Source organism: Alligator sinensis, unplaced genomic scaffold (assembly GCF_000455745.1).
Source record: "Alligator sinensis unplaced genomic scaffold, ASM45574v1 scaffold701_1, whole genome shotgun sequence".
Lineage (NCBI taxonomy): Eukaryota > Metazoa > Chordata > Crocodylia > Alligatoridae > Alligator > Alligator sinensis.
The window spans coordinates 1,696,629-1,722,040 of NW_005841915.1; positions in this window are offsets into that span (position 1 = coordinate 1,696,629).

Consider the following 25,412-nt stretch of genomic DNA (forward strand, 5'->3'; position numbering starts at 1 on the left):
TTCCTGCAGAATGGAAGGAGTGGACGAAATGAGTGTCATTCAAAGAGGAAAAGATCTGAAGTCTCTTCTCAGCTGTTGAAGTCCTATGAAAATGTTTAAAACGGGTATTATATATAAAGACAAGTTTCTGCTTTAGCACTGATTCACGATATATAATCTATTTTTCATATTTCTTTGATCTTGGAATAAGAGCTACTGATAAAACATTACTGGATCAGAAGAAAAAGCAAGAGGACTCGATCATGCATCGTAGACCATATGAGTTGACAAAGCCTATCAGAACAAATGACAAGACTGGCATTGGACCATTGGCATGGAATAGATCTCCAGTGCCGCTGAGTCTGGCCCCTTTGCGTTCTCACGCTATCACATCAGGTAGCTTCTTCCAGAAACTGATAAACTCGCATGGAAGAATAGTTAGAATTTTTGTCTCCACTGCTCTTATTGCAAAGAGTCCCATCACTATGATGTGCTTTTTCCTTGGCAGGGATCCAATCTGCAAGGGTTTTTGCTTCAGACAATTTTTTCAAATTGATTGTTGTAGCCACTGGGGAAAGTTTTAAAAGAGATGGTGTTGACTTACTGTCAGAATAACAACAAATCAAAGGGTTTGTGCATAATGCGGTGAGTGTATGCATACATCCCTTTGGATATCATTGTAAATCAAGAACCTGGTCCTCTCCAGTCAGTAGGAAGCAACATGCAACACCATCACCTGAAAATCCACATCCAACATGTCCCTCCAGTTTGGGACAAATGCTGCCAGACCTGTTGCAGAATTATTTCCTTTGCCCTTTGCAACAGACCTTATTCAGCAGGTGTTGGACCCTGAATGCATTTCCCAACCCTCAAATTGGCCCCAAAAGAGTTTTTCTAACAATGGCAAATGAACTGTATATGGCCTTTAAGCTTCTCCAAGATTAGGTGGCAGCTGACTGGAGGCTTTGTGGATTTACATTTTAGATTTAAGCAATACAGTGGAAATTGGGCATCTAAAGGCCCTCTAAGTCCTCTTGTGGAACAAGACCTTGTTTTTTGCCTCAAGGTAGAGTAGAAAAAATATTGAAAATTTGAAAACTTTTACAGGACAGGAAAACTATTCTCTGCTGAAACACACTGAAAAACAAACTGGACAACGTACACTCTATCTTGCAAGAAAATCCTACGTTTAAAATATTTTATCCAAATTGGTACAAAATACCTTAGTATAGAAACAGAAGTATTTCAATTCAGAAGCACCTAAATGACTTGATCAAAATAAAATGTTCCAGTAATTTAATTTTTTTAAATTTTAATAAGCTCTGTATAATTTATGGGTGTTGAAACAACACAAATCTGAAAGAAATGAAAAAGTGCAAACACAGCGAGGCATTTCAATTTTGAACCATTTCAAAACTTCTCCAGCAAAAAATTTGTTAAAATGGCCATGTTCCTATGAAAAATTTCTGATGGAACAGCAGTTCCCAAAGGAAAACTTGTAAAGACTATTGGGAAGGACATTAGAAAGACTGATTAAGTCATCTAATCTCTGACTTTCATGATACCATGACTGATGAATATATGAATTTGGCAGTTATAGGGTTATCTGCCATAATAGCCAGGCCATCCATCCCCACACTTTTAATCCAGTTAATGATCAATAACTCATTAGCTGACACGAATATAACTTCAGAGTGCCAAGGAATTGATGTTACCAGTAAGAAAGCATATGTACATGCTCAGTGCTATTTGTAAAACTTCCAAGAAAAAATGCAAAGGAACAGAAAACTTCCTTTCAACAATATATTTTATACCTCCATCTCTCATTAAAAATAAAACAAACAAGCAGACAAAACACCCCAAACATGAAGACCGGGATTTTTTTCAATGAACTGTGATGCCTAATGTTTCAGGGTTATTAGTTGTGGCTGTGTTGGTCTAAAGACCTAACTAAGCAGACAAGGTTCTTTGGGTAAATGTGATATCTATTAGACCAACTAAATAGATTTTTGCAAGTTTTCAGGCACAAGCACCCTTCTTCAGGCGTAGGGAGAGTCTGCTGTTGCTTTGTGTCCTGCTGGATGGAATAGAAGCCAAGATGCGAAATGCAGGTCTGTGAAAATACAAATGTGTGGCAGTGAGGATCAGAGGCCATGGGAGACAATAAGTGTGAGACACGTAAGTGGGAGGGAAAGGGGGAATGCTGACCTGGTGACAGAATGGAGCTGGAAAAATGTAGAGAGATTACGTGGGATTATTGGATGGCAGGCAGATTATAACGTGCCATAAATCCAGTGTCTATATTTAGTCCATGATTTTTTGTATCCTGTAGATTTATGAAGTGAAGTTTGTAGGCTTATCTACAAAAGGTGGTTTGTAAATTCCCTTTGAGGATTAGGACTGAGAGATTGGAGAAAGAGTGGTTGTCCTGTGAGAAGTGCGCCCCCACAGATAATTATTAAATATTTTTTTCTTTGATGGATTTTTGGTGTGCGTTTATTCTGGTGCACAGTTGTTGTTTGGCTTCCCCTACATATTTTCCATCTGGGCATTTAGTGCACAATATTACATTTCTGGGGGTGCCACTGTAAGATCCAGGAATGGCAATGGTGTGCAATTCATGGGGATTTTCTTTTTGTACTGCAGCAATTCTTCATGTAGTATCCAGGTGGCTCTTTCAAAAGTGCGATCTGTCTCTCTGGAGGAGTGTCCTGGTTGAGTGAAAGCCCTTTCGAGATTCATGAGGTGACAATCCTGGGTGCTCTCAGTGCAAATTTGGTGGTGTCGGGGGACTTGGCTGTATATTACAGCTTTCTTGGTGTGTTTAGGGTGATTGCTGGTTCTGTGCAGATACACATGATGGTCCGTGGGTTTCTTGTATATAGCGGTTTGTATTTTACCATTCTGGATCGTGATCATAATGTCTAAAAAGGAAATGTTGGTGCTGGAGTATTCAAGAGATAGTCTGATGGAGTGGTAGTGATTATTGAATTGTGATGGAAATCAATCAGAGATTGCAGGTTTTACGTCCAAATGATGAAGATGTCATCATAAAACAAAAGCAGACACTCTCTGTGCCTGAAGAAGGGTGTTTGTGCCTGAAAGCTTGCAAACAACATTTATTCAACCATTTAGCTAATTTAATAGAAGATATCACATTTACCCAAAGAACCTTGTCTCCCTGTAATGCCCAAGTCATTTTTTTGCAATGTGGAAAGTTCCCTAAGGTAGGGTCTAAGGGGAAGTTATTCTTACTGTAGACATCTGTTAAGTTTTGCATCTCAGCACAACTGCAATTGTTTTTCCCACACTTTATAAAGGTTCTTCTTCATTTTTACCAACCAGAATCACACAGATTCCTCAAGTTTCTCAATGGCAGCAGTGTCCTTATAATGGCCTTGACTTGCCAAATATTCTGATTTGGCTTTCTTGATTACAACTCAGGCTTTTTTTTTTTCATATCACCATTTTAATGGAGAAGGACAAACTTAGATGTAGCCACTTCTTTGGTTATATTGCTATATTTGAAAAAGGGTAGTTTGAGATCTATGTCATTTACACACTTTTTTTTCATCACTCATCAGGACAGAGTCAGCCTTGGTTCACATAGGTACAGCTTTGCTGATTTCATTACAACTCCATTAACTTTCTACATTTCCTTTCAAATAAATGTTCCCAACCAGTGCCATCTTCTTGGAAGCTGGAATGGCAGCTGATAACAAAGGATAGCCCAAGGGGGAGTTTTTCTTCCAAAACTGTTTTTCCTCCTTCTAAGAGTGTGACTTGTACAGAGGGCTGTACAGTGGTACAAGTTTTCTTCATAATTTTGGACTCCTCTTCTGCCTCCAAGGGAACTGTACGCAGCTGGTAACTTTACACTGATAGGAGAAGGATTTAACATCACTGCCGCAGGCAAACTGTAGCGTGCTTCTGAGAGCTTGAACACATTAGCAAGGACAGCTTTCCAAGAGCAAAATTCCTGATTTCAAAACTGAAGGTTGGCAGATATCTTGATACTGTCAAGGACTGTTCTAAGTGGTGTTTGAAATTTGAGAGCTAAATGAGCCAAAAGGTTCTCACTAAGCATTTGCAGTAGTTAGTGTGGCTTGTTTCCATTCCATCTGATATCTTAGCCATAATGCTTTAGTCTCAAACATCACCTTCAAGGATTTGTAAAACATTTCACAACCACTTAATTAACACTTGCAATACCACTGCCAGATAACTAAATATTATTAAATGATGCAACAATACCCAAGGCCATGAAAAGATATTGCATTTGTAACACTACAAGTCCTGCAGCACTTTGGAGCATTACAGAAGTATAGTGCTACAGGCATGGATAGATGTGATGCCACCACGCCAAGCCCACCCCCTGGATGCAGCGCTACACAGTTTCTGCAAAGGCATCCTGCAGCATGCTGTCCAGCCAGGGGGCATAACAGGGGGTTACTGCAGCTCTGCATCTGTGTTCTGTCTGCACATTGGAGGGTGCTAGCAGGCAAAGAGCACTCTAGGATGCTGGGGGACCTACAGACTCCCTGTTGTGTTATCATGCACTGTAAAGATGCTGCATGTCATTCTACAAAATATAGGGCTGCAGAGAAGTTCCTGGTTCATCCAAGAACATTTTTATGGGGCTCCTGCTATTTTTTTTCTGCAATACACAGAGTGTGCATGTCTATTCGCTTGAATTTTGTAGTGCTAAAGTGGTATTGGTAGCACTAATGCATGTCTGAGTCAGTTATTTTATCATAAAAGGATCAAAGACTGAAGTTACACGTTACACTTAGATCATACTAAGGGAACTTATAATGTAAGAGTCTGCACGTTAAAGCTCATTAACTCATGCTAAGTGCCCTCTGAGCATCTCAAAATTACACCATCTCAGGCAAGAGTTAACTTTGGGCCATGCTACGTAGATCAGGTTAGGGTAACTTCAATCTACAGCAGAGAAATAAACCAAGCAATCTGCCATCTTTCAGCATCTCAGGATGCACCTCTTCCATTTCCCCCCCACACACCCAGTGTCCTGCTCCCAGGCCCGCTCTCCAGTCCTCTAATGGCAAGTCACAGCTGTGCAGAAAAGAAACAACATAAAACCTTAATGTGCAACTGCTCACAGCATGTTCTAACATTAATACCACTTACCTTTCTGCAGATTTAGTGTGCTCTAATGTAATGCGCATCTTTCCTCTTCAATTAGTCTGAGTAGCTGAGCTGGAGAAAATAGCATTTGTGGACTGAATTTTCTGTTTCCTTTATGATATGTACAGGAAGCAGAAACCACCCTTGATCACTTTAGTCAAGAAAGTGATCATAATGATGCTTCTTCCATGGGAATTTTACAGGCTTTCCTCATAACGGTATGGTAGGCTTTTTTGCAGGATCATCCCTCCTATCATTATCCAGAACCGTTGGCCTAAGTGTTTCCATAAGAGAACCAAAGTCTAAACCTTTTTCCCTTGTAGAAATATGAAGCGTTCTTACTTTTCTGGATCTTTCTTCCCCCTTACTTTCTACAAAAGTGTACCTGTCAATCAATACTCTGCAAACTTAGTGTCTTTGAATAGACTTGAAACCTCCCAAGTACTTCACAGTGGGCATGTCTACACGTGCCACTATGGCATCGTTGTTACTGCACTGCCATTTGGAGCTTCCTTTTGGAAGTACTGAAAGATGGCATAGTAACAGCTGGTACTGCACCGTGCATGCCACACGTGGTTATTTTTAGGCACTATGTTGTTGTAGTGAAGTGCTATTATGGAGGCCTGTGTTGTTATGGTGGTATAGCTGCAGCATCATGGGTTTTACCTGTGGGTGCTATGTTGCTGTAGCTCATTGCTATGCTGACATAGCGTCACATGTAGTTGCACCCAGTGAGGTTTCAGTTACTTACATTTGCTACTGAAATTTTGCATTTTATCATCATTCTTACCATCTTGGCTTCCTGCTTAGAAAAGTTAGCAGTGGGTTCAATTTCCTTCCTGCATAGGAGATGCTACAGCAGAGAATATCTTGGAAGTAGTCTACTACAGCTCTTTCTTTGGATAAAAAATCCTCTATTTGAGGATGCAGCACATCACAGTGCAAAACCCTAAAATTAAAATCTCAGTGATTAGTTTTAGTTTTAGTTTAATTGGACATGTTTGGCATCTCGAGACTGCACCTTTTGAGGATTTTGATTATGCATTAGAAGGAAAGCTTCCATTAACTTCACAGGGAACAGAATGAGGCCAACACTTAACATCAGAAAACTGCAATCAATTATTGAGCTATAGATTAAGAAGGAAAAGTTGGAGTCCTTTGCTCATGTTTCCTCATAGTTCCCTGCTCAAGCCCTCCCATTGGTCCTCATGCTATCACTAATTTTCCCCTACTTCTGCAGGTCAGGAAATCAATTTGGAATGAAAGATAAAGACTCAGTTAAAATATGTGGAACTGATGAGCTTAAAAAAACAAAAAAGCCATGCCAAATGGATAGGCATAAGCCTATGTTGAGCAAAAGGAACACATGGAGGTTTAAAAAAGGGAAACAAACAATTATACTTTTTAGACATATATATATATATAGAGAGAGAGAGATTAGGTCAGACATAAAAAAGTTATATGAGTCACCTAATGGCACACAAGGATATCACCCAGGCCTCCTGATTCCCTGTCTTGTGTCTTCTCCATTGGAAACGCATCCTGTTTTGAAACCTATCACCTCTTTTCACTGCCATACAGAGAAACTAGGTGAAGAAGCACTGAAAATGCTCTAGTCAGCATCTTTGCAACCAGACTCATGCAAATGACAGCTTTCATTTATTTGTAGACTATCCAATTAACCTTGATAAAATGTATATCAAATTTGCCACAACATGGCTTCCTGAACTATCTCCATATATATTTTTTTTACCCAGTGGCTGACCTATTTCATTGTGACAGGTTTCCTTTTGTTTCCCATTAATCAACAGATAAGCTTGTTTAATCATTTCCTCTCTCTGAGGGGTGCGATTATTTGATGGTCGTCTCAGGCTCTTTTTATCTTAGTCTAATGGGCACATTCAGGATCTTGATGAAGAGCAATGCTCCTGACAAACAGCAGATAGCTTATGAACTTTTAACAAGTGAGTTTGCAAGAGTAATGAACAATTAGTTGCAACTTCATGTAAATCAAGTTGAGGGAGACACTTTCCAGAAAGACTAATGTGAAGCTTCCAGCAAATCTGAGAAAATCTGTCAAGGACAAAACACCAAAGGAAATGGAAAGAGAGTCAGTGAACATGACTTGAAAAATGCCCACCACATGGAAGAGGAACAAAAAAACATTTATCAAACATGATCATCTCCCTGCAACACAACCTCAAGCATAAAATTAACTGAAAAGAAGTACTTGCCAGTGAAATCCATTTTCTTCTTGTATAAACCAGTGGTTCTCTCTCTTCACTTCTTGCCACCAAATTGAATCGTAGAATCATAGAAAAATTAGGGTTGGAAGGGACCTTAGGAAGTCATCTGCTCAAAGCAGGACCATCCCCAACTAGATGATCCCAGCCAAGGCTTTGTCTAGCCAGGCCTTAAAAGCCTCCAAGGATGGTGATTCCACCACCTCTCTGGTAACCTGTTCCAGTCTTTTACTACCCTGCTAGTGAGAAAGTGTTTCCTAGTATCTAGTTAAACTTCCCTTGCTGCAATTTGAAATGATTGCTCCTTGTTCTGTCATCCACCACCACCGAGAATGGTATATGCTTATGTGACTGCAGCCTTCTATCTGTACATTTAAACTTAGGCTTGAATATTTTTATTAACTTAATCAATGTAACTTTGTATCCAAGGCCAATTGCTGATAGCTAGGTAAACCTTCACCTGGCTATGTAAAAAAAAAATAGCTGCTTCAGTTCCTTATGAAGTAGGTAGTTGCAAAGAAGTTTCTTCTATGTTGAGAAATGCTTTGTGATGAAGAGATCTGTAACATGAGCATGTCAAAGTCTAATAATATGGGAGCCATTTTCACTCTCCATCCATGATACCAAAGGAGCGTCGGATGTTTCTGAGTGCTCACAGTGTGCACTGTAACAACAGGTACTGTAGTTTTCAGCTAAGGGGAGCTTACCAGGTTGACTTCCTCAACCAGATGTGAACCAGGTTACTGGGCTCTGAAACATGTTATACCCTGATGTGCTTGGAAGATCTTTAAGGAGAGGGAACAAACCAGACCTACATGCTATAAGTTAAGTACAAAAAGGTACTGTGTAGTACTACGTGGACCACTTCAAAACCAAGAGAACTGATACTGCTGTTTTTTCACATCTGGGCACAAGGAGAGAGGGAAGTGTGATCAACAGACACTGCAACTACTCCTTTGTGATGGGCCAAGGGCCCAGAAAATCTTACAACATGAGGTTATGAACTACAGTCTCCTGAACTGTAGTCTTGACTGCGAAGCCAGGTGATACCAAATACCACACAAGATGTAGAGTAAACCGTTTTCTCCTTTTCTCCCGTAAGCTTCTATGCTCAGTATTTGTAAGAGCTGCCTAGTGCTGCCTTAACCCCAAAATTTGATTTGTGTCTGAATCAATATGATTCATTGGTGATTTATGCTAGTGGATAATTCTTAGGTTACTAAAAATTCATGGCAGTTGTCCTTGGCAAAGCATTTATTAATTTTAAGGGGGGGTTTTTGTCATTTTCACACAATAACATTGTGTAAAAATTCCATTGACTTTGCTGGACTTTAGATCAATTCTTACACAGATAGAGTGAAATTCTTTTTCCACTAAAACCAATGACAACTTTCCTTTATTTCATGAGGGGAGATTTCACTCTTTCACCTTCTCAGGATGAGTTAGCATTAGCAGGAAGAAGGAGCAAAGAGAAACACCACACCATGGCATTATTAGGAACATACCAGTATTTGGATGTTTTACTGACTTCGTGTTTCTTATCATGAGCAGAGATCCTGGTTTTCTCCATTTAAAAACTGCAAATTCTCTGATAAAAAATATCACAAATTGTCTGATTAAAAATACCAAAATCTGTGATTAAATGAAATTACACTATATATATAGGTATCAGTTGACCATAATGTTTTACTGATATATTTAAAAATTTAAAGCAATTTGGAAGCCTACCAGTGCCTCAATCACTCTAGTAAAATACATTCTAAATACCTATACATTTTGGCATTTGATTTTGGGTTTTTTATCATGGAAAATCAGAGCTCTCCCTGCCCCTTTTGCTTACCAGGACACGGGGCCAGCTGTGGCTGTCCCCCCAACAGCTGCTTTGTGGTTCTGAGCAGCCCTGCTATGCCGGTGTCCTGCCTGTGCCATTGCCCTTCACTCCCCACACACCGTCCCCCAGCCCCGCACTCCCCACCCACAGCCCCTTGTCCCCCCAGCTCTGCTGGAGGAGGCCCCCAGTTGCCAGGACTATGAGTCCAGGGGCCCAGGTCTGCAGCCCTGTTCCCCCCACAGCAGTGCCAGAGCCCCAGCTGCCACCCACAGGAGATAGCAGCTTCTCTGACCTGAGTGGGGAGCAGAGGGCAGAGCCCGGTTCCCCCTCTCCCAAGGGCGGCATGACCAGAGTGGAGCCCATGGTAAGGGTGGGTACAGGCTACTCTCTGTGGTCTCAGGCTTCCTGCCCTGCTGCCCTCCTCCTGTCACCTCCCCAGCCCAATGGGCAGGACCAGGTGGGGAAGCTCATTGCTACTGCTGCAAGCTCTGCACCACCATGGTGAAGCACCCCCTGCCTGCCCAGCAGCATTGATGGGCACAAGCCCGCACCACCAACCCTGCTGTTGCCAGGTGGGTAGGGGGTGCTTTGCCATGATAGAGTGGGGCTCATGGCAGCAGCACAGAGCTACTCTACCTGCCCTACTACTCTGGATCTCGCTTGCTGGGCCATGGAGACCCCAGGGGGAGGGCAGCAGGGCAGAGAGCCCAAGTCCACAACAGGCAGCCCGCACCCTGCCCCATGCACAAATTTGGGAGACACATGCCCCCCATGTTCCCCCCAGGCATGCACACAGTGGTGGAGAGCCAGCCCCCCACACTGCTCCCTGGATGAGCCACCCATGGCTCTGCCTTGCTCCTGCCCGGGCACTGTGGCTGTGCATCCCAGCCTCAGGGCCCATGCCCCATGCCCCACCCAGGCTGGGCAGCAGCCCCGGACCTGCCCAACTCCCTCATTCACTATGGGGGCCTCAATTCTCCCCTCCCCTCCACCTTACCTCTAGGGAGCTACAAGAGCTTCTCTCCAGCCAGCCTGATGGCCACTGCAGGTTTTTCTCCTTAAAATGAGAAAATCCACATTTTACCATGTTTTTCCATCACTAAGAGAAAACCCAGATCCCTGATCATGAGGAAACACCAGTTCTTTGATGACATTTATTTATTCAGACTAATTGTGATGCCTCACACAATTGGATGCAATTGAAGCTCTAATTGACTTCAGTACCTAATCCTTGATTTGCGAGTTGGGAAAACTACTTGTTATATATAGTGGAACTTATTTTAAGTGACCACCACATGCAGAGGTACATCCTCAGCTAATGTTAATCAACATAGCTCCATTGACTTGGCTTAGGGAATGCAGATTTTTCCTTCACTGATATAACTCATATTAAAATTAAGCATCTAAAATATAGCAAACCTATAAATATCTTAAGGCAAGCTGTGGAGCTATGACCAGTGATCTCAAATGACATTTTGTTCCAAACTCACTAATGAAAATAAGTAACAAAATATTGTAGAAGATTTTATAGAATATAAACTATGCCGAAAACCACAGAAATTGAGCTCTAGTTCTGAGTTTTATTCTTTCTATAGCTTTATTTTATAAAAATGCACATAACATTGGTTAATTCTTTTAAAGTTTAATAATGATTCTTAGCTTTTATAAATCATTTCAGACTAGACTGGACAAACTCAAGAATACTAATCATGCTCAAGCAAAGGCATAAAGATGTTCTAATATTCCCTAACGCAAAATACTATGAAGAATCGAGAGAAATTTCAATGCAGGATTAAGTGTACTGCAAAGATAGAGTCAACTGTTCAATTTTCTTCAATGTCATTCTTGTTTACTATACCGTCACAAGTGCAGTGGGATAAGAAAAGAGGCGGGCACGGTACTGCAGTGAAGAGTTTTGTTCACCTTCTGCTATAACCAGGGATTTTCAGCTTCAAAGCTGTTAAGCCTAGATCCAATAAAAATGTAGGTGTCTAACAATTAGGCACTGTACCACCTACATTTTAAGGGCCTGGCCTCCAGAGTGGAATCCAAAAGACTTTCCGAGGTCCCCTAAGTGTATACACTTAGGAGAGGTGCCTTAGGCAGGAGATACAAAACAGCAAGCTATGTAGTAGGCAGGGAGCTGTCCAAAGTCCGCGGCTGATCAGCGAGTGCCTAGAATTAGCTAATATAATACTGATGTCAGAAACTTACCCCATTCTGGCGCCTAGGCAGACAGCCCTCCAGTGATTAATTAGTGTAAAATAAAGGACAGATCTAGGGAAGAGACCAGAACCCATATCCCTCTGCCCCAACAAAAGATGTAACTAGTAGGTTACACAGATGCGCTGCTTCTTGTGATCTCTGCTCCAGTGAATTTTGAATTCTTTGGTGCACAGTGCTGTGACTCCAAGAAGAGGTATAGACTATGGCCTTACATGGCATACCCTGTTCTCTGGTGACTAGAATTGTCTCCTGCAAGGTAAGAGAATGACTCTAATTCCCTCTGACTGAGAAGAGAGTTCAACTCAGGACACCCAATTCCCAAATAAATGTTCTAACTTCCAAGCTATTCTGTAAAAAGTGGGCACTGCTGTATTTTATGCAGGAGGACCTAAATGATGACATTTGGCAGGCATTCTCTGAGAATGCCTGCCACATGGAGCTCCTCAAGGGAGTTAGGAACCAAAAACTAGGTCTTCCTCTTCCTGACAGGCCTGCGTGTGTGCTAGGTGCTAAGCTGAATAGCCCTATCGAGATTAGGGCAAAAAAAAGTGCCTATAGAATTGAATTGCCTGCAGGGTTAGGAAGTGGCTGAGCAGGTTTTCTTGGACCTTTCCTTTCCTTTCTTTTCCTTCCCTGATTTAGGCATCTCAGTCCCATTTTACTTATTTAAGTCCTTTACTGAATCTAGCCATGGGTTTTGATTTTATGGAGATTCTGCAATAGGCCAGTCTTGGCCTGGGGAAGCCAGTCTTTGACAGAGCTAGTATCTTTCTGCCTTTTAGAGCTCATATATAGCCAGAGATGCTGCAGCAACACACAGATTTTATTCTGCATGGAGCCCTCCAATAGTTTTTATTTTTTTTAAATATAGCAACTCTTACTTAAAGCTAGTTATTTAAAGCTGGTTTTGGTTGCTCAGCAACTTGTCCATTATGAAAGATGTAATGCTAGCGGACTTTCTTGTAAATTGAAGCTTGAACATCAGACAAAACTGCACCAAATTAGGTATAGCCTTAGTGTAAGTCTGCAACAGTTCATATTTATTTTATTACTTATTTTGTTTTATTTGTTTTATAATTTGTGCTTCCAAATGAACTTCATGATGCTGAAAGCTTGTGGCATCACAGGCTTGGAAACTGTTTTCCTATATAAAAATATTTGTAGTCCAGGCAGTCACCAGTATGTCCTAGCCCTGAATAGTGGGGCAACTTGAATCGTATTTATTGGTAGGAAAGACTAATTCAGGTTCAACGTGCAATTGTTCAACGTGCAATTGTTCAATGTTAGGCTTCTGCCAAGCTGCAGGTCAAGTTGAAGTCAAATGCAATGGCCTTGGGATACAGACACCTCTCCTCTCCAAAGCAGCCCCACAATGTACAGCCAATTGAATCCAGGATTTCAGGTTCACAGGATATACTTTTTTTTTAATTGTTTTTCATCCAAATATGACTAGAACCACATTTTTCAAAATTTCTCCCAAGTTGGACATACTGAAGGGAATCCCTGAAACATGGTGTTTCCAAAGTGGAAGATGCTCCTTTAGACTCCATCACTGCTAATCCAAGAATTTCATTTTTACTCATTAGCTGCACGAGTACTCCAAACTGTTGGTTAAAGGGAAGCATCACCTTGGAGAATGTCACAGACCAGGGAAGCATCACCTTGGAGACTTCATGGCTTTCAGACTCCTAGGCCTTCTGCTCCCCAGATTATATAACAACTGGTAGACCTAACCCAAGGCAATCATGGCACAGCTGCCCTTTAGACTTGGGAGCCTTTCCTAAAACTTCCAGCCTCCCGAGCATGGATCTTGGACAACCTGAGAAGCCTAGGTCACACTGGGGACTTCTAGGAGCCTTGCTGTGGAGCTAGGAACAGAGCCAGGGACCTAGACTTTTCACACTCTTGGCTCCATGGAAGCAAGCCTGGATGCCCTGACATGGCTGGCTGCTCTGATGTCCCACACTCAGATAGCACTGAAGAGCTTTTAGTCTACAGGGCTTGCCCATCCATCTCTGTTTTGCAGAAATATTTTTTATTATCTCTTGTTAGATGCTAGCAACTTTTCAGATGGAGCTGGTCCTTTTATGTCTTTATATTAACTTCAGTGAGAGCAGATTTGGCCTCTCTGGGTGCATCCAAATGAGTATGCGCATGCGGTTTGCGGCACAGTAAACCCATCTGCGACACCACAAACTGTATACACTACACATGCAGGTGTTCACCATGCTGCTAATTTACAGAGCAGTGGGGGGTTTTGACACTGGGAGATCCCCGTGTCAAAAAACCTGTGCCATAAAAAACCAGGGTGGTGCACATGGTGGCAGCGTGCGTCACCCAAAACCAGAGCCTGGCCAGCTGGAGCCATGCTCCAGTTGTTGGCCAGGCTCCGCACACCCAGATCACCGCTGCTGGAGCCCCAGGATCCCCAGACACTCCTACCCCACCTGAGGCTTTTTTCCCTACTCTAACCTCAGATGCAGGGGCATGTGCAAGGCAAAAAACAGCAGCACAAATTTGTGCCATTGCTTTTTTTCCCCAACGGCAGCTGCATGCCCCTGCTTGTGAAGATGCAGTCCCTGTCTATATCTTAGCAACAACTCAGATCTCCTTAGGTCTCTTGAAGTCTATCAACTAAGCAGGTATTCACTCATCTAGGCAGACCCCAGTTTTCTACATTGTAGGGGAGAAATGGTGATCCATGCCTTCTTTTCAAGACCTCTTCTTAAATATAAATAATATTGTTCAAAATATCACTATGAGTTCTTTCATCATCTATAAGTCCAAGAGCATTGACAATGTCAGCCTTAAAGTCTATTTTTCCCTAAATGTCCTCCCACACTTTGTCTTGTAGCAATCTTAGGTAAACTTATTTTTAGAAGGATTCCACAGCGCACTTGAATCTTACACCATATGGGAATCTAAAGCATATAGTGCAGGCAGTCATTGAGCAAAATTATGGATAAATTCCCACTATTAGATCCTAGGAGAAATTTGGGATGGATAAACTATCTGAATGGAAGAGGAATTATCAGTGGGTACTATTATTTTTTACTGTAGGGCTCTCCTGTATCTTTAATTAGACACATCTCCCCTTGACCTTCATATGACACACACAGAAGGCAACAGGAGTTTTCACTCTAACTGATAATGATAAGGAGTAAAACTCTGTGAAATGAATAAAAACACTTGGACTTTTGTTATATTTTTCAGGGAATAGTAGATAACGGTAAGCTAAATGGGAAAAAAAAAGAAGTGAAATAATCTTGGTCGAAGTCAAAGTTTCTTTTTTTTTTAACTGGTTTAAAATCAAATCAGCTGCAGGTAAATCAAGATGTAATTCTACTCAGGAAATGCATCTGTGATGAAAAAGGAATATCAATCACTGAAAAGTCCTCATCATGTCAATATTCAGGCTGTTTTCCTAAAGTTCACATTGGCTATAAGATATGTGACATTTACCACACATAAATTTTGTTATTGCTTTTTTCACCTTCATCTCTTGCTACAATGTTTTCCTATGATTCATCTTTAATTTGAGAGGGAGAAAAAAAACCTTGCCTCTTATGAGTTGCAAATATGACACAATATACTTTTGTCTTTCTCACCAAAACTACATGCTGCCCCTACAGGCCAAACGATGGCACATGCACTCTTGCTATGTGACGTTATCATGCTGCACAGGTTGAAACAGCAATTTCTTCCTAAGTACCTCTTGTCTAACAGCTATAACTTTCTCTGAAGATTACTTCTTAAGCTGAAATTTCTCATGCTTTTTTTTCTTTTCTTTTCTTTTCTTTTCTTTTTCCTGTAACAATAGTTCAATATGCTTGGGAAGTGTGTTTGACAAAGTGTTGATATACAGAACTCAGAAACAACCTGTCATTCAGGAGCACCTTCACTCCTTCTTCTGTAGCGGCCTGGTTCCTACTCTTTGTTGGTTAACAGGAATAGCTTCCCCTTTCTGGGAATATCTTCCCCATTTCTGGGAATGGCTTTATCAGTTACCTGAGAGAGCAGCAGTATAATCATTTTGCTAGTCTCTTCTTGCTACATTTCCTTGCCTTCCAGGTGGCAACAGTGTAATTGGGGCAGGGCGAATGTGGGACACCCACTAGCCCTGGGTGCCAACTATAAGGGGGTGCTAGTATTGTCCCCCAGGAGTCTTTGCCATGACAGGGGCAGGCCTATGCTGCCTCTGCCTGGCCATAGGAGCCTGGCAGCACAGTGCTGCACCGTGCAGTGTATCCTGGGGGTGAGGTGCTTCCCATTGTGTCCCAGGAGTCTTTGTCACAGCAGGTGCAGCCCTGTGCACAATACGTATGTATCAAGAGCAGGGAGGGAGTGAATGGGGCACCAGGGCTGGCTCCCAGGGAGCAGCAGTGGCCGCATTAGCCCAGGGAGATAAGCCTGTCTTTCCCCTCATCCATGCCATCCTCATTGGTCTAAAGTGGTAGGCATACTCCTAACCCAGGCATTCAACAAGCTCGCTACACTTCTGCCAGATCATATGGACTTTTCACTGCTGCTGTATTCACACCTGGGGTACATGCAGATGTTCACTGCACTGAGGCTATAATCATGCGGCTTACTTGAAGCCACGTGCTCATGGATCAGGAGCAGTTTTTGTACATGTCCCTTGGTGCTGAGAGCCATGGTAGTACCCTGTCTAAGCCTGACCTGGATCTATGTGCACTCAAAACAAATCAATTTAGGTTAGACTGACCGGTGCACCAAACTTCTGTCCCCTATTGATTCATGTTAGGTTGTTGTCCACTGTGCCTTTGTGGCACCCCAGTAGCTCCCTCCTCACAAGGAGGAACACTAGCACTTACCGCATGCTTGGCTACTCCAGTGCTCTGTGGGCCCTGGCCCTGGGCTCCCACAGACCCAAGCCAGCAAAGCCCACGGCCTGCCTAAGCCAAGCCATCAGCCATAGCCAGGCAGCAGGGGCGGGGCACAGGGAAAGGGAGCAGAGGTTTTTGGATGAACCCAGCAGCCAGTCAGGGATGGTCTGGCTGCTCATCTGTGCTTGTCCAGGTAGCCTGCAGGGCCTGCTGGGAGGTATGCGGGAGTGCCTCTAACCCAGGGGCTTCGGCCAGTGCAGGCAGCCTGCGTGCCCCCCTCCTCACCAAAGGGCAAACCTGCGTTCTGTTCACTCCCGACCTAACCTGTGCCACTTACAGAAACCTGCAAAGGTTTAATCGATTCCACCTTGGGTTTTTTGAATGTCTTTACCTAGCCCAAATGTGTGCAGCTATTCAGTAGATTGTATTTACATGTTTCCGCTCTAGCTTAGTTCACCTCCTCAGGTAAACTGATTTGAATCAGGATGGCCATTGTTTGCCCAATTTAACCTCCCTGAATGTCTGCACAGATCAGCACGTAGATCTACCTAACCTTAGTTAGGGCGCTTGAAGTGTAATGTCGGCACATGCTCTCAATGTTTTCTTTGCTATTCCTGAAATGATGGTGCGCAATCACATTTTATTTTTCAAGACAAAGAGAAAAAAAACAAACGTTTTTTGATTCGCCCTCTGATCATGAATACTTCAAGCGTGCCCTGGGTATGTCTTTACCTTGTTTGAATGTACTCTGTTATATTCTTTCATAGTGTAATTTCACTTGTATTAGAGATGAACTTACCCTTTTTTCAGTAATCACATTACTAAATGAGTTTGGAAGCAGTATACCGCATTTGGATAGAAAGGCACAGGGCACTTGTTTGTTAACAATGTCAGGGACTGCGATGCTGCAGAAGAAGTACCCTCTTCTGCAGCATGCTGTAGCCTCCCCACAACACCCTTCACTCCCACCCTCTCAGCTGTCAGGCCCTTAGACGGAGCAACCCTACTGTCTTTTCAAGCCTGTTGATTTCCATTCAAAAAGCCCAAATGGCTCTCTACCTCTCTGGAACCGGACAGAACAACTTCCAGGGCAGGTCGGATGAGTCTGGGCATGAGTGGGTGCTGGTGGGTCAGGTGCTTGCAGGTTGGGTGCTGGTAGGCTGGGTGCTGCTGGGTTGAGGTCAAGTGCTGCCAAGTCTGGGTATGGGAGGTAGGGTCCAGGCACTTTGAATCCTCTGTGATTGGACCTGGATCAGCCACCCCTTCCTGGACCCAAATTACATAGACCGCCTACCCCCCCAACCTGAATCAGTCTTTTTCATGCATTCAGCTCTGTAGAACCGCACACGCCAATATTTCACTAAATAAGCATCTCAGTCTAAAATGCCCTGGACTCTCCCAGGGCTATGCCCAGCTCCTCCCACTGAATGACGGTCACCATGTTCCTTTTCCCATGTAACTTGTCCTCCAGGTGTCAATGACAACAACGAGGCCTAGGTTCAGTCAGTCTAGGATTTCGTATCTAAAATGATAAAGCCATGGCTCAAGCCCTCAAGCACAATTCTCTTCTTATTTCTGGCAGAGGGAAATAAAAATAAGAATAAAAACAAAACATTGGTTTTTTATAAGTGGATTTTTCCCTGCACACAGAAAGCTCAGAGGCCTATAGAAACATGGGACACAAAGTATCTTATTATTCAAGGCAAATAACAAACTCAGGATATGCATTTATGTATAAGAAATTTATCAACCCAGATCAATACATCAACACTGCTGGGACTGATCCAGTCTTGCTGTAGCATCCAGTCTGCTCGACTCTTTTGTTATCTCCAAGGGTCCACACGGAGTTTATTATGGCATTTCGTTCTGCCCTTGCCGGATTAATCCAATATATTCTGTTCAGAGGGCACAAAGTCTCCAGCTAGGGAACTCTAAACAGAATAAGATCCTTCAACAGAGACTTAGTCCACTGAAACAGATTTCACAGGACAAAATCATGTTTGCAAAGCCTGAGCTTCATTATCCAGCCAGTACCCATGTCTTATAAAGTCACAGTGACCTCTAAAGCGGGGCCTCTCTTCCCCAATTCCAACGCTTTTTTATGAGTAGTGTAATGCTAATCATGTGTTATCACATCCACACAACAAAACATCAATTCCAACCAACACAACAAAATGGTACATAGAATAATGAGTAAGCAATATTATTATTCATGTAACTAAAGCTGTCCAGAACTGGCTTTTCCTTTCTCCCCAGTAGAAAGAGCAGAGAGCGCTTCATCTCCTTTAAGTTTTCCAGTCCTAGGCCTTTCAGATGTTCAGTAATTACATTGCACATTCTGTTCAAATTCTGCCTGCCCTGGGAACGAACAGCTTTGAGTTTAATGTAGCAGGAGCGCTAAGGCCAAATTCTTGTTAAGGCTCCAGTTCTCTCATTTAGAAATACCTCATTTCTCTGGAAGTGGAGATTCCACAAGGAGGAGAGGTCTAAGAGTGTGGGAGGGCATACCAACTATGTATCTGGGGATCTACCTTTACAATAATAGGCCTAAGCACCCTGTACTGAAGTCACACAAGGGTCTCGCAGACCTCAAATTGAGTGCAGAAATCCCAGGGGTCTCTCCCTTTACTTTGGAGTAAACCAGTAGTACAGGACTATATATTTGTACCTTTCTCAAAAGCATACATTTGTCTTTTGAACAGTTTTTTCTGTCCAGGTATGGTCTTTATAAGAGTATACAGGAGAGCTGGGCACCATGGCACTCTTCATAAGAGTGGGGCTGCTCTCATTCAAATAAGAATAGACTTAGCTAAATATTGTCCTGCCTAAATACCAAGTTAGACTATGTTTCCCCACTTCCTTTCTTAACCTGTTGTACAATGCAGCCAGGTATAGCAATAATCAGATGTGGGTTTCCCTTCCAGAGGTGACTCACAAGAGTGTTATGATTCTTATTGAATTCATTTATTTTCTTGTTATATTATTTATTGCTTCTATAGTTGTGCCCCAAAGTCCCAGTCAAAAGTACCAGATGCCCTATAGTAGTGAGTGTGGAAACATAAAGGAAAACCCACTTCTTGACTCGGAGAACCTATAAGCCTTCTTAAAAATATATCACTTATAGCATAATGTGGTTTAAGATCCCAGTTGAAAGGTTATTAATGCCCAGTACTGTTTCTCACTTCATCAGCAGATACAGTAATAGTAGTCAACAGTCAATCCTTCTGGAGCATGGTACACACATGAGAAGTCACCAAGACCTTTATACCTAGGCAGGAGTGGAGGCTGCCCAGACCTACCACCCCCGCTTTTAGACCATTGAAACCGAATCCAGAGGCCAGGCCAAGTCCAGACATTCAGCACCTCAATGGCTGTAGCTATATGTGTGTGTCAGGGAACTGAACCCAGCTCTCCTGTGTACTAGGCAAAGATTCGATCACTGAACCAGAGTAACGCCTTATCAGCAGCACTATTATCCAGTGAAGAACAATGGTCTGTTTAGCCCTAAACATTTTCAAGAAACAAGCTTCACAAACACAGTACAAGCTTTTTCTTATTAAGTATCCCATATGAGTTATTCCATGCAGCCATGACATCAGATAATAAACAGAGTCAATGTAATTTTTGGCCTGCCTGCTTAAACTGCAAGCTGAAATTTCCCAAGGTCAGAATCAGAGAGGGTTTTTATGTTCTATCTTTTTTTTTCTTTTTTTTTGGCAGATTTTTAGAAAAACAAGGCCCCTGCCTTGCTTTAAAAAATGAATGTGTGCTTCTTTTCAGCTGTAAAATATGACAGTATAAATGTGTTATCTGTCTATTAGTTTCCTAAGTGAAAAATGTATTGGAATCTCTGATTAAAAGGATCAAAGATATTCCTCATTGCCTTTGACAGTTTGAATATTGCTGAACAGGAGCTCTTCCCTTCCTCTGGCAACAGGATAGCTAATATGAAAGCAATACACATTTTCTGCATTTAATATTCTGCTCTGTTTTAGCCTTGGTAAAATGTTTCAACAGTGGACAATAAGCTGGCTATGCAATTGTAACTCTAAGAATTTTTGGAAGTGGGGTGGAGCTGAATAGCTGTCCGATATTCTTCCTTCCCATCCTTTTTATGAATCTGATGCTGTTGATTCCTCAGAGCCTGCTGTCAGTTCACTTCTGTGTCTAGTGTAAGCCATACACAAAAGCTCTTCAAGTATGTGTTTAGTGAAATGAAGGAGTGCATTCACAGTGAGATAACTAACGGCGCGTACAAGCATTCAAAGGGTGTGAGAGAAGCCTACCAGTTTTCTTTCCCTGTAGAAAAATCTATCTACTGAGCGCTGTACAAGCATTACAGAGCCTGCAGACAGCCTCCGCTGCCGACACCACCTAGCCAGCGGGCCCCTGTGCATGTATCCCAGCATGCTTTGCAGGCTTCACTGTCTGCCTGGACACATCTAACAGCAGCCAAGAGCACAGGTCAGGGTGGACTTGCTGGCTGTCCCAGGGGACTATGCTGCAGCCTCCCCACAACACCCCTCATTCCCACCCTCTCAGCTGTCAGGCTCTGAAATGGAGCGACACTACTGTCTTTTCAAGCCTGTTGATTTCCATTCAAAAAGCCCAAATGGCTCTCTACCCCTCTGGAACCAGAGAGAACAACTTCCAGTGCAGGTTGGATGAGTCCAGGTATGATTGGGTGCTGGTGGGTCAGGTGCTTACAGATTGGGTGCTGGTAGGCTGGGTGCTACTGGGTTGAGGTCAAGTGCTGCCAGGTCTGGGTATGGGAGGTAGGGTCTAGACACTTTGAGTCCTCCATGATTGGGCTTGGATCAGCCACCCCTTCCTGGACCCAAATTACATAGACCCCCTACTCTACGCCTGCCCCCCTCCCCCCCGACCTGAATCGGTCTTTTAGATAGGGTGCAGATCCATGGGTTCACAGTTTCATAGTTGGTAGGGTCAGAAGGGACCTGAACAGACCATCAAGTCCAACCTCCTGCCATGGGCGGGTGTCTAGCCTGAATCTATTCTCTGTCAACTTATGGCCATTATTCCTTGTTACTCCCAGTAGTGCTCAGGGGAACAGGGACTGTCCCCCTGCTGGTCTCCCTTGGCCAGTTTGTAGACGGCCACCAGATCCCCTCTCAGCCTTCTCTTGTGTAGGCTGAACAGGTTCAGATCCCGTAGCCTCTCCTCGTAGGCCCTGCCCTGCTGCCCCCTGATCATGCGAGTGGCCCTCCTCTGGACCCTCTAAATGTTGTCCACATCCCTCCTGAAGTGCGGCGCCCAGAACTGGAGACACTACTCCAACTGTGGCCTGACCAATGTCATATAGAGGGGGAGGATCAGCTCCTTGGACCTGCTCATTATGCATCTGTGGATACATGACAACGTGCGGTTAGCCTTCCTGACTGCGTCCCCACATTGGCAGCCCATGTGCATCTTGGAGTCTATAATGACTCCAAGATCCTTTTCTGCCTCTGTGCTGATGAGAAGAGAGTTCCCCAGCCTCTAGGTATGCTGCTGGTTCTTCGTCCCCAGGTGCAGTACCTTCCACTTGTCAGTATTGAAACACATCTTGTTCTCATCCGCCCACCCCTGTACCTGCCCAGATCTAGTTGCAGTCTGTCCCTCCATTCTAGCGTGCCCACTTCTCCCCACATCTTAGTGTCATCTGTGAATTTGAACAAGGTGCTTTTCACCCCCTCGTCCAAGTCGCTGATGGTTGGGGAGGTCTGCAGGCTGCAGGAATGGTGGGGGTGGGGTGGGCCAGTCCAGGTCTCTGGATGAGTTGCGGGGCCTCAGGGAATGGTTGGGTTGGGGTTTAAGGGTCTCAGTCCCTGAGAGGAGCAGAGGCCCTGGGAATGGCACAGGATCTGGGTGCTCAACAAATGGAAGGGGCAGATGTGTGGATGGACCAGACTGGATCTTAAGGGGTGCTGGTTGGTCAAATCTGGAGGGTTACTTTCCCCTGCCTGCTCAAGGTTAGGAGAGTTAGCAGCTGCAAAGCCCCATAACTCTGGAGAGAGTCTGGGGTTTCCAAGACCCAAGGATGGTGGGGGCAAGGGGGGTTCTCTGTGCTTGGCTGGAACAGTGGATTCTGGCCAAGTCATAGACTGTCTCCCTGGATGGGCGCAGGGAGGCAGAGCAATTCAAGCTGGGATGCTGGATGGCATCGTCATGGCTTCTATCAGGAAGGCAAGTACACAAGCATTCATTTTTCTGGTAGAAATACTACAAGAGGACACTTGGAAGTAGGAGATTTTTCTATCAGACCCACTATTTTTGGTCTGGCAGAAACTGTTTGAATCCTTCTGCACTTAGGGTTTCTACCTATGGAACTACAATTCCACTAGTAGAAGTGAAATTCTTGTACACACCCTAACTTTATAGCTAACTAAAATCTTAGAGTGAGCAAAACCTGGATAGTTTTATCTCATTGTGGCTAGTTACAGTCATCACTACACTCCCAATCTAGGATTTATCTCAGCTGAATAAATCAAGGTAAAAACTACAGTGCCATGTCTCCAGTAGGTTTTGTAGTGAGAAAGGAAATTCAAGCAAGTTATTTAGCATTACATACAGACATTTTTTTGGCACAGAAGCCCCACCCTTAGAAACTACTGTTCCAAGTGGCAATGGAACAGCAGATTTAAATTCAGCTTTCACTGAATCTGCTGCATGAAATAATCTACACAAACATTGTGTTAGTTACCAAATGTACTAAAAATATGTAAGTCAAGCTGATCTAATGCAAAAGGTTAAATGAGAAAAATCTGTGCTGGACTTGCTGTTGTGGAGGCATTCACACCACTACAAAGTACATCCAAAACACCATTCAATCACTGTGGTAGTGATTTATACCTATTTTCTATTGAAGTAAGCCACTACACAAGAGGATTACACAGGGCAATGGAGAATCTGCCCTTTCTCCCACGTTTGTCAATCACTTGTCCAGCAACACTGATTGTTATTTGACAAGACAAAAGATTTGTTAAAGAAGAAGGTGGGAAAAAACAAAGCTTGGATTTTCAAATTCACCTTCTAGCACATTGGCAGAAAACTTACACGGATAATATAGGTATCACATAGGAAACAGACTGTTTCTCACATGGACTGTTTCTCACCTGTTTCTCACGTAGGAAACAGACTGTTTCTCACCCCCTGCCCCAGCCCTGGAACAATCTGCAGGCAAGGCAAGGGCCCCCAAGGGGACACTTGCCTGCCTAAAGAGGAATGCCAGGAACTTGGGGAATAAACAGGAGGAACTTGTCCTCCTGCTTAACACAAATAATTACGATGTCATAGGGATAATGGAGACCTGGTGGGACTCCACCCATGACTGGACCATGGGTATAGACAGCTATACCCTGTACAGGAGAGATCGAGTGGACAAAAGGGGTGGGGGTGTAGCTTTCTAAGTCAAGAAGAGCTACGCATCCCTGCAAGCTGATATTGGTGACCAGGGTAGATGACTGGAGACCCTCTGGCTTAAAATCCGTGGGGTGCACAGCACAGGGGACACAATGGTGGAAGTCTACTACAGACCTCCCACCCAAAGTCAGAAGCTTGACCAGGAGTTTGCCAGGGAATTGGCTGAGGCCGCATGCTCCCAGCTCATGGTTGTCATGGGAGACTTCAACTACCCAGACATCTCATGGGAAGAGCACTCAGCCAAATCTAAGCAGTCACAGAGCTTCCTCTCATGCGTGAATGACCTCTATCTGAAACAAGAAGTCTATAGGCCAACAAGAGGTAAAGCGCTGCTCAACCTGGTAGTGGCTACTGGGGATGACCTAATCAGTGACCTAGTGATCAATGGGAACCTGGGTGACAGCGACCATGAGCTGATCACCGTCACCATCTGCCGTAAGGCTTGCAAGTCAGTCAGCAATACAGAAGTCCTTGACTTCAGGAAAGCTGACTTTGACAAGCTCAGGAGGCTTGTCAGTGAGGCCCTAAGGAACCATGACCCCAAGGGGAGGGGAGTCCAGGAAGAGTTGTTGCTCCTCAAGGGAGCGATCCTTGATGCACAAGCTAATGGTATTCTGTTTCGAAGGAAAGGCAACAAAAGGGCACAGCACCCCCTTGGCTCTCCAGGGAACTAGCAGACCTCCTGTGGCTAAAAAGAAAGACCTACAAAGGATGGAGGATGGGATCCACCTCCAATGAGGAATATTCTGCACTGGTCCGGACCTGCAGGGAGCGAACCAGGAAAGCCAAGGCTGCAACTGAACTCCAACTAGCTACAAGCATCAAGGATAATAAGAAGTCCTTTTTTAGATATGTGGGGAGCTGGACGAAAAGCAAGGGCAACATTGGACCCCTACTAAACCGAATGAGACAAATGACAACTGACACCCAGGAAAAAGCCAATCTACTAAGTGGGTACTTTGTGTCAGTCTTTCATCAGCCCCACAGGATGCCCCTGCTCATTACGGGACAGGGAGGCCTGGGTGAGGGAGATTCCTTGCCCTCCATCAATGCTGACCTCATGAAGGAACACCTACAAAGGCTGGACACCTTCAAGTCAGCTGGCCCTGACAATCTACATCTCGGGTACTCAAGGAGCTGGCGAGCATCATAGCCCAACCACTGGCATGGATCTTTGAAAACTCCTGGCACTCTGGTAAAGTGCCCAAAGATTGGAAGAAGGCCAATGTGGTACCTATTTTCAAGAAAGGGTGGAAAATGGATCCAGTGAACTACAGGCCCATCAGCCTGACCTCTATCCTGGGAAAGGTCTTAGAAAAGATTATCAAAGAGGCCATTCTTAACAGACTGGCCAATGGTAACATCCTGAGGGACAGCCAGCATGGGTTTGTTGCAGGTAGGTCTTGCTTGACCAATCTTATTTCCTTTTACAACCAGGTGACCTATCACTTGGACAAGGGAGAGGAGATTGATGTTGTAAATCTTGACTTCAAAAAAGCCTTTGATCTGGTATCCTATGATCACCTCTTGGCAAAACTGGCCAACTGTGGCCTCGGGTCCACCATGATCTGCTGGCTAGGGAATTGGCTCTGTGGTCAGACCCAGAGGGTGGTGGTTGACGGAAGTCAATCGTCATGGTGCGCTGTAAACAGCGGGGTCCCTCAAGGCTCTGTCCTTGGACGTGTATTGTTCAACATCTTCATTAATGATGTGGAC